Below are 11,157 nucleotides of genomic sequence, written 5' to 3' on the forward strand. Positions count from 1 at the left end.
AGGGACTAGCATTTAGTTAGCATTTACCACATGCCCATTTTCATACATTATATCACTTATTGTTTGCAAGGACCTCGTGAGACGGCTATTACTACTGCAATTTGTGAGCACTACCATCTTCTTTTTAGGATGAAGAAATTGAGTCCTGCAGAAAATATGGAACTTGCTCAGTCACATCGTTTTTAAGTGGCAAAGCTGAGATTTGTTTGAATTCAGTGTTCATACTCTTTTCTTGTCTGTAACAATGTCTCTCTATGAGTGAAACCTAAGTGATAATATACAACGTATAATTACATTTTAAAATGTTCAGGGGTGACTCTAAATGATCCAGAAATTCAAAGAATGAGAAGAGTGAAAATAAAGTAATCAGAATAGGCTTGTGGGGGGGTTGGAATTTGAGTTAAATCCTCACATCTCTAGACGTAGAGTAGAGCAGAGGTCATTTCAGGAAAAGCAATTTGAGAACTCCCACCAGGATTCTTTAAAGTCAATCATTTTTTTAATGGTATTGCTTGATTAGCACTATAAAATAAATAATGTGGAAGCGAGAAATGGTTTACTCACAAGCCACATAACATGGCAAAGACATTGCACGGGCATAGGAAATACGATATTGTTGAAGTCTTGGCTCTTGCCTCATAAGACTATACTGAAAAATAATTGAATGGGAAATGCTTAGGATATTCACACAATACTAATCTAAATGATAATACTCAATATCTGAGTCTGTGTTATGCCTAATGATGACTGCATAGAAAAGCATGAAGAGCCAATAATATGTTCTGATTCCTGCAAAGAGCTAACATGGTAATTTCACCACTTGATGAGAAAGGAGATGCTAATTGTCCAGTGCGAAATTGGCAATGACCTCTAAGATGCTTTGAAATGACTGGGCTCTCCAGATTCAGATAAAATGCAGACAAGATATCTTATTAGTTAAGCATTTCTTTCTTCAAAGCAATGCTTACTGGCATTATGCTGATTCAAGAAGTCCCATTCTGACTGTTAATGAAAACTTAATGGAGCTGACATAAGTAAGATGATCTTAAGCCTGCCTCACTCTCTAAATTGCTTTTTTTTGTTGCCTTCTGGAAAGTTGCTGGGTCATTGAACACTGATGTCATGCCGGAGTGTGCAAGAAAAAACTGGTAAACAGCACGGAGAAGGGGAAGAAGGTCCAGAATACAGCCAGGCGGATCACAGGGTCATATAAAAGATGAAGAAGTAGGAACCAGAAAATCAGAGCAAGGGCTAAGAAATTAGTAATTTGGAAGTGATCAGGCCCAATTTTACTTCCCAGCTCTAGCATTTAATAGCTTTGTTAACTTGGGGGAAGTTATTCAAGTTCCCTGAGCTTCAGTCTCTTCATCACAAAAATTGATTATGAAAATAGTATGTACTGCAAATGAGGATTAAATGAGAGAATTCAAGTTAAACACTGATTCTTGTGCCTGACATATCAAATTTCTCAAGAAATGATAGTTTTCTCCCATCAGCATCATCACCATCATCTCACTGACACCAACAAAAGCAAAATAAATGTATAGAAATTAAAATATGTAAAAAAAAAAAAAAGGGGGAGATTAAGAAAGCCTAGTACCTAGGGGCTCCTGGGTGGCTCAGTCGGTTGGGCGTCCGACTTCAGCTCAGGTCATGATCTCATGGTTTGTGGGTTCGAGTCCCACGTCGGGCTCTGTGCTGACAGCTCGGAACCTGGAGCCTGCTTCAGATTCTGTGTCTCCTTCTCTCTCTGCCCCTCCCCCACTTGTGCTCTGTCTCTCTCTGTCTCTCAAAAATAAATACATGTTAAAAAAAAAAAGAAGCCTAGTACCAAGACAGGCAAGGGTCAGAAGTCTTGCACAGTAGGGTCCTCAAGTCAAAAAACATTGGACAGGGATCTAGAGATCATCGTGTCCAACACCTTTGTTTTACAAATGAGCAACCCAACCCTAAGAAATGTCTCAGTTGGTATAATTACATTTGAACACATTGTGGCAGCTTTTTTATAAAGTTCAGCATGGACTTAACATGGGCAACCTAGTAATTCCATTCCTAGGGGTTTACCTAAGAGAAGTAAAGACTGATGTCTACACAAAGACCTGCACATAAATGTTCACAGCAACTTTATTCATAACAGCCCAAACTGGAATTCAGCAATAAAAAGGAATGAACTCCTAGCACACCCAACAACATGGGTGAATCTGAAAACATCACACTGAGCAGAAAAAGCAATACAGAAGAGTACATACTGCCTCATTCTATTTATTGAAGTTCTTGAAAATACAAGTTAATCTGTAGAGATGCAAAGCACATAAGTAGCTGCCTGGGGCTTACATGGGGGCATAGTGTTCAAGGGTTTGACCGTGAAGGGACACAAGAGAATTTTGGGGGGGTAATGGAAATATTTTAGATGTTTTATAAAATATTTTGTCTTGATTGTGTTGGTAGTTACATAGCATATAAATTTGTCAAAAGTCGTTACAACCATACACTTAAAGTGGGTATATTTCAGTGTATATTAATGATACCTAAGTAATGTTGATTTTAAAAAGAAAGAGCTGACTTATTCTTCTGAGGGTCAGAGCTAGAATTCAAAGCCAAGTCTTTGCTAACTAGCTAAGCTAGCATTTATCTAAAGCTCATCTAGCTGAGCTTTGCTCGGTAATTAGTGCAATATCTAGCCATGTTTGTTCTTATTCTGAGAGCTAGCCTGGTGAGATGGCATATGCTTTGGTTCTGGAGTCACAGGATGTGGTTTGGTGTCATGACTTCCCCTCCTATTGACTATGTGGCCTTGGCCACGTTGTTAGACCTTCCAGAGCTACCACTCATTCATCTCTCAACTGGGAAGAAAATTCCTATCATAGGTAGGATTATAGGATTTATAGGATTCCTATGAAGACGAAATGATATGGTATTTAAAAAGACCAGAAGATGGAAGGCACTCAAGAAGTTGTAGCGATGGCTACCACTAATCTCTTCAAAAGAACATGACAGACCTGGAACTGTGCCATAGATAATAAATCTCGTCTTGTGACACTGTGAGATAATGCCTCCAGGCTGCATTTGTTCATTCATTCAACAAATATTCCTGGCAAATATGATGTGCCAGGCAGTGTCCTAGACTCTTGGAATTCCGCAAAGAACGAGAGTTACACTCTAGTGGGTAGAGACAACAAAGCAATAAGCCAGTACATGTATAATATATCAGATGGAAATCGGTGCCAAGAAGAAAAAGAAAGAGTAAGAGGGAAAGAGAACAGTTAGGGAGGATAGAAATATGCCATTGTGTAGAGGGTGCTGAGAAGTATCTGATCCACTAACATGACATTGGAATGGAAACCTTAAAAAAAAAAAAAAAAAAAGGAGTCAAGGAGTTAGGCAGAAAAATAGCCTGATGGAAAATATTGCAGGTCAAGGGAAGAGCAGGGAAGAGGCTCCAAAGCAGAAGTCTGCTTGGCCCATTTGGGGATCAGCAAGACCTGTGGGGCCATATGTATTGTTTACAAGATTTAGAGCAATACTAGTTACTTGTGTAACACGTGATGACATATGAAATTTACCAATGGCTAAAATGTTGAACTGTACTTCTCCATTGTCTGTACTCAGATTTTCCACATAAACACAAATCTTTTTGTCAAATTCCTATTGCTGTTGCGATGCTTGGCTGGTGGCTCTAGTGCCAGGATGAAGTTACTTATACTTTATGAATAGTAACCACTTACTACAATAAAATAAAAAATACGTAGATACTGGTCCAAATCAGTTGCTTCTTTGACTAAGAAAGATGTGAATTCATGCACTCAGTGTAAGGAACAGCTGATGAACTCAAAGGTGTCATTTTTGGTAAGCATGGGAACTAATGTTTTCTCTATTCCCGTCATGCCCTTGGGAGCAGGGAAGAAACTGAATATGAGGATGGGCGATGGAAGTTCCACCTCTTTTCCTCATTCCGATTTTCTCCTGGGTCTTACGGATGAAAAACATGTCTCCAAAAGCATGCTGTAACACAGCGCTTACGTTATCTCAGGCATTCTCTGTTAATTTAGGTCCACAGAGTAGGGTGCGATGAAATGAGCCTAGCAACAGCACTGGAAGAGCATAGGGTGAACATCAAGGCCAAGGTCAGTCATGGACAATGGCCCTCCTTAATTAGTGACACTAAGCTTTGAACATAGTTCTGATTGCAATCAGTGACTTCTCTCACACCAGCTATTTGTAGTCATTGAAGGTTCCCTTCCAGGAGAAATCTTCAGAGGCAAACAAAGACTCAAAGTGCTTCCTTTTCTTCTGAGATGAACACAATCCACGCGAATGCTATAATACTCTGTGGGCACATTCTGGGATATGGTAGAATGCAACCCCAGGAAGCCTCAGGGATCATTCCTAGGGAGCATCGTCTAAAGCCAGTCAGATAATGGCCCAGTGTGGCTAAGAAATGCAGGCGGGGTGTTAACAGGCAAACCACAAAAATCGCGAGGAAGAAATGTTGGCATCAGTGATACATATGGATCCATCAGTCAAAAAATTGAAGATACAGGTAGAGATTCAAGAGAACAGTCCTGCTTCATTCTCAGGGAAAGACTATTTTGGTGAGGATTCTTTTAAAGGGCTGAGAAAGCTCCTTCTCAATTCTAGTGCTTTGCATCTTAAAGTAACTTTTCACAGCTGATCTCATTGACTTTGGTGATCTGTACCTAGACCCTGCTTTCATTAGTACAGACGGTGACAACTGGTTGTGTTAACAAATCTTCTAAAGGGAAAAATAGTTGAGAAAGTGTGTAGTGAAGGACTCAGTTTTTCATAGGAGGATCTCCAATGTTTAGTGAATTCAGCTCACTACCATACGCTGAGCATTAAATGAACCAATTTCAGGGGCACTTGGGTGGCTCAGTCAGTTACGTGTCTGACTCTTGATCTCAGTTCAGGTCATGATCTCACAAGTTGTGGGACGGAGCCCCATGTTGGGCTCTGTGCTGACAGCATGCAGCCTGCTTGGGGTTCTCTCTCTCTCTGCCCCTTCCCCCTCGAAATAAGTAAATAAACTTTAAAAATAAATAAAATAAACCAGTTGCAGTTTATTTGGCTATTGCTAAACCATAAAGGCACTGGGCTGAAATCCAAATTTAATTTTAGACAAACATGAAGATATGACACTGCTTAGTTTTCTGAAATTCCCTAAGTGTCACCTGTAACTGTCCCACACATGAGCTACCCGATAGCAACCATGGGGCTTCTCACACCTGGGGGTAAAGATCTACTAGAAGCTGCTGCTGAATCTACATTGATTCATATACAAAGTTACTGAAACCCAGAAAATTAGGTAATGCTTTCCCTAAGTGCAATGATCTGGCTTCTATAAGAAACACATTACATAGAAAGCTCTGTATTTTAAAACTTTAACTCAAAATTAAAAATGGTCATAATACTAGGGGCGTCTGGCTGTCTCAGTCGGTTAAGTGTCTGACTTCAGCTCAGGTCATGATCTCACGGCTCGGGAGTTGGAGCCCTGTATTGGACTCTGTGCTGACAGTTCAGAGCCTGGAGCCTGCTTCCCCTTCTGTGTCCCTCCCCCGCTCATGCTCGCTCTCTCTCTCTCAAGAATAAATGTTAATTTTTTTGAAAAATGGTCATAATGCTGATGTATAGCAATAGATATTATGTGTCTTATGTTTTAATAAGTACCCCACATACCATTTATCAAAAACATCCTGTATTACTCAGCACATTAGCTTCAAAACGTCACCAGAGAAGTTCATCCCACTTAATCCTCATAAAAACCCTGAAAGATAAATATTATTACAATATCAGCCACTTTCCAGAAGACACCAAGACTTTGATATGGTAAATAATTTTCCCAAATTTCCATAGGCAAGCACCAATGGCACCCCAAGATCCACGCAAAAGACCTTTGATTCCTAAAGCTTCTTGACTTTCCCATTCTGACTTTTTCAGTAAAACCTCAATTTTTGACACAAATAAAACTGATGAATGAAGACTCTCCCCATATGCAAGGCATATTTTGTGGCCATAAATAACTAAATAAGGTTATGTGTGTGTGTGTGTGTGTGTGTGTGTGTGTTGAGGAGAGAGAGAGAGAGAGAGAGAGAGAGAGAGAGCGAGAGCCTTTTTCTACATTTTCCCTCTCCAACACACACACACACACACACACACACACACACACACTTCTTTGCCTTTTTTTGTTTTGCTTTTTTAATGCTTTTGTATCTTAGAGCTACACATTGCCCTTGCCAAACTCCAAAGCTGGTTAGTCAACACTTGTAAAAGCTCATAAAATGGCAGAGCTCAACATGAAAGAGGTTTTCCTGATACCTATTCTAATATGAAGATTTCCGGTGTAAATTAAATGGTGCATTTGAACGTTTGTTCATTCAAGCAATGATAGCTATGCAGTCTTAAAGTTTTTATTAATTTTAAATATATTTTTAAGGTGTATCATAGGACAACACGTGAGGACCCTGCTGTTAAATACACAGGATTAAGTAAAACAGAATGCCATGTAGTGTAAAGATGACAAGGAGGTTTCAGTTGCAATCCTACCTGGACCAATCGGTAGTTGCTGCCCGGAGCACTGTTTTGTAAATTATACTGAGGCCAAGATCAGGACCAGAGAAAGAGAGTGCAGAGATTGATTAACAATGTCTGCCATGGCTTCAGGAGTGGGGAGTGACACTTCTTCTCCTGAAGGTACTCTGTCTTGCCAAACTAAGAAATAAAATATTAAAATGCCTTTCATTAAAAGGCAAATTCATAATTTACATGGCAGTCTATAAAGAGAATCATGTACTTATTTCTAACTCCCTGAGGTAGACTTCTGGATGAGCTCCGAGTGATAGTCTTAATCTATGGCACGTCGGGTAATTTTAGAGCCTGAAACAGCCCCAGTCTGGCATCTGACTGGGTGTGCTTTGGTATATGGGGCAGCAAAGCAGAAATGTTGGAAAGAGAAATGGTACTTCAGCACTGATCGGGGTATTCAGGGTGTGCTCGCTAAATGTTGGCAATCTCTGACATGGATGCCGCCATATCAGAATTCAACACATCTGACCAGTCCAAATGTTTAACATGTCATTCCCCCATTCCTACCTTCGTCCCTGCCTTTGGTCCCCGGACTCTCTCTCTCTAATTCCCTTATGCCCTGTTTGAATCTGCAGAGGCTCAGCATGAAGTTCATACATTAACAGTGAAATCCAAACAGTTTAATTAAACGAAAATTGCAAATAACTCTCTTACTTTCCTCCTAGAGTCATTTCATTAGGTGTGTCTAATTTTGATTTACTTTTCTGAAACTGCCTGCATTTGCAGAGTTAGCCTTTAGCTTTCTTAATTGGTTTGGACAGGGTTGGTTATTGGTTTATAGTATCTTAACACCTAAGGGACAAAGCTATAAATGAAAAGCTGAATGAATATCCAAGCCCTTCCTTCCCGCCCAATGATCAAGAAACTGCAAAGTCTCCTGTTTCCCCATGATTTTCCATTCATGAATAAAAGCGAATTCTCTCTAGGAGTTGGTGTGAGATGATGAAATCGTTAAGGTGTACCTGACTTAAGTATCAAATTTGCTACCTTGACAACTATAGTTTCAGAACTCAATCCCTTTTTGATCAGCTTTCAAGAACCTTGGTGCCGTACATAGATGCAGAAATATTCAGTAGACGGACACAAGGCGAGCTGACTGGGTTGAAATATACTTAGCCAATGAAAATGCAAGCCACAGAAAACACTGGGGAGAGGGGTTAGCATGTATTTCTTGGCCAGGAAGTCACTGGGCCTTGAAATAGAAGGAGTTAAGAGGAACATTTGCCCACTGCGTTCTCCTCCAACTAAACCCCCAGGAAAATGCTCTCATTAATCACGTGCTACTTCAGACATGACTTCCTAGCCCATCGTTTGATGTTCTTAATCATATTCTCCTTTCCCCCACGCAATCATCTTTTGGGTACCGTAAACCTAGAAGCATGTTGGGGAGACATAAATGAAAAAAAAAAAGGAGATCATAGTTTTTGTGGTACAGAAAATAATGCCATTCAGTCAGGTTTGGGCCAAAACACCCCCTTCTCTCGGCAGCCTTCCATCACTCTGCCACTTAAAAGAGCACCTCACCTCTATTCTCTTTCCTGTGTTATTTTTTTTTTCACTGAACTTGCAACTTCCTGGAATTACATTACATATTTTTACACATCTTCTTATTGACAGTCTCCTCCATGAAGGAGGTGTAAAACCCAAACTCCACGAAGGTAGAAATTTTATCTGTTGTATTCCCAGGGCCAAGAGTTTCCTTGCACATAGGAAACTCTCAATGAGTATTTGCAAGATGGATGAATGAATGGATGCATGACCCACAGACAGCTTTCATAGTGGTTAAAACCTGGATTTTGAAGTCAGACATCTGGGTTTGAATTCTGTGGATACAGATTACCTTGGGAGAATTATAAACTTAACTGAAGTCTGTTTTTATTTGCTATATGAAGATAGCAATAATATTTGGCTCAGAAATTGGTTGTGCCTGATACAGAGTTAGTGTGCAATGAAGATCGGGGTTATGATCACTACAACCCACAATGCCAGGAAGCACAAAGTCAGAGAAAGCCTCAGCAGTGTTGCAGAGAGGAAGGGGCACAACTAGTGGAGGGGACAGCGTAGACAAAAGCACACGGACATGAAACAAGCCAATGCTTTTTAAGAGCAATTGCAGAGCTTGATGCACAGATACGGTGCCCAATTATCCAAAGCTGCCCAAGAGCAACATCAAAATCCTGACAGTACCAGAGTCTCATAACAGGCTTTCATCAATCACAAAAAGAAAATTCTACCTTCTCTCTCTCCACTAGGACTCAGTGATATTTAACAGATGGTGAGCTCTTGAAAGGTCTTGTCTATAGCTAAACTAGATACCTGCTCTTAAGACTTAAGATGATGATCATCAGGGAAATACAAATCAAAACCACAATGAGCTATCACCTCACACCCATCAGAATGGCTAACATTAACAACTCGGGCAACAACAGATGTTGGCAAGGATGCGGAGAAAGAGGAACCCTTTTGCATTGTTGGTGGGAATGCAAGCTGGTGCAGCCACTCTGGAAAACAGTATGGAGGTTCCTCAAAAAACTAAAAATAGAACTACCCTATGATGCAGCAATTGCACTACTAGGCATTTATCCACGGGATACAGGTGTGCTGTTTCAAAGGGACACATGTACCCCCATGTTTATAACAGCACTATCAACAATAGCCAAAGTATGGAAAGAGCCCAAATGTCTATCGATGGATGAATGGATAAAGAAGATGTGGTTTGGGACGCCTGGGTGGCTCAGTCGGTTAAGCAGCCGACTTCAGCTCAGGTCATGATCTCGCGGTCCATGAGTTCAAGTCCCGCGTCGGGCTCTGTGCTGACAGCTCAGAGCCTGGAGCCTGTTTCAGATTCTGTGTCTCCCTCTCTCTGACCCTCCCCCGTTCATGCTCTGTCTCTCTCTGTCTCAAAAATAAATAAACGTTAAAAAAAAAAAAATTCTTTAAGAAGATGTGGTAAATATATATACAATGGAGTATTACCCAGCAATCAAAAAGAATGAAACCCTGCCATTTGCAACTATGTGGATGGAACTGGAGGGTATTATGCTAAGTGAAATTAATCAGTCAGAGAAAGACAAATATCATCTGACTTCACTCATATGAGGACTTTAAGACACAGAACAGATGAACATAAGGGAAGGGAAGCAAAAATAATACAAAAACAGGGAGGGGGACAAAACATAAGAGATTCTTAAATATGGAGAACAAACAGACGGTTACTGGAGGGGTGATGGGAGGGGGGATGGGCTAAATGGGTAAGGGGTATTAAGGACTCTGCTCCTGAAATCATTGTTGCACTATATGCTAACTAATTTGGATGTAAAATTAAATTTAAAAAAAGAAGACAAGATGATGAGGTAGAGGGTAATAAAAGAGAAGGGATCTGAACCTGTCCCACTAATCACAGATCCTTTAAGCTTGTTTGAGTGTCTGCACCCCATGCACACACATCTGGAAGATGTAAGTACAAAGAGCAGTGATAATTGACAGAGTCCTCTGGAACTCCCTCTTGCTCATTCTTGACCTGCTTGCCCTCTGAACTGTCGTCAGCTAACTCTGAGTCCTCTCTGAATGATTCAGTCTCAGTAGTCCCTTCCTCTTGCTTCTCTGAGCATGTGGTCTTATAAGCCACCACTGGGGTTTGGACCACCTCTGTTTTCAGAGGACCTTGGGTTAGTCCTTTAGCTGCCAGGATTCTTTACTACTTGGGTAGAAGCATCTTGCTGGAGCCTTGGGCCTCCAGGCCCTACTTCTATCCATGTAGTCTACACCGAACAACCAGCCCCAGCCACCATCTCTCAATCCCACCTGCAATGAAAAGTGCAGAGTCAGGAGACAAGGGTTCAATTCCAGTTACTCCTTTTATAATTATATTTTAAGACTGGTATGGGCTTTCCCTGGTTACAAACTACCCAGCAGGCAATGCAAAGGACCCCAAGACCAGTGACCATCCCCCACCTTGGAGTGTGGCACTGGAGCCTAAGAGGGGGGACCCTAACTGCCTGCGTTTAAAGAAGTCCAGTTGGGCAGGTGGAACATGTTACCCAGAGGAACTGCATCAGGGAGCCGGGGGAAGATTCATGCAGCAGTTGCTACTGGGGACTTCAACACAACCCTCAGAAGAGGTAGCCTGGGACAAAGGGGATTCGGGACACAGCACTGCTCAGATAGGGGGACAAGCAAGCTGGAGAAACAGGGACATGGGTCAGTAGGTAATAGAGCTCCAGCTTCCTGGTGGCATGAGAGATCTAGCTTTTGTCTTTCTGGGACTGGAAAAAGCATTGTAGGGCACAAGTTTGAGACACAATGTTACCAAGGAAAGGACCCCAGCACAGACGGCAGGGTTGAAGTTCATTTGCAGGATTGAAACATGTAGGTATTACATAGAGATGATAATCTGGATTCCCCTCGATTAGCAGTTCCACCCCTTGGCTATGGTTTCTAACCTCCCTCTGCATCTCCATTTTTTTCCCTATAAAATAGACTCCAAATATTTTCCATCCTACTGAGTTTTGGAAGGTTTAAATGATATTCAGGTAAAAGTCCTCTAACAGTGTCTGG

Source organism: Panthera onca, chromosome B4 (assembly GCF_046562875.1).
Source record: "Panthera onca isolate mPanOnc1 chromosome B4, mPanOnc1 haplotype 2, whole genome shotgun sequence".
Classification (NCBI taxonomy): domain Eukaryota; kingdom Metazoa; phylum Chordata; class Mammalia; order Carnivora; family Felidae; genus Panthera; species Panthera onca.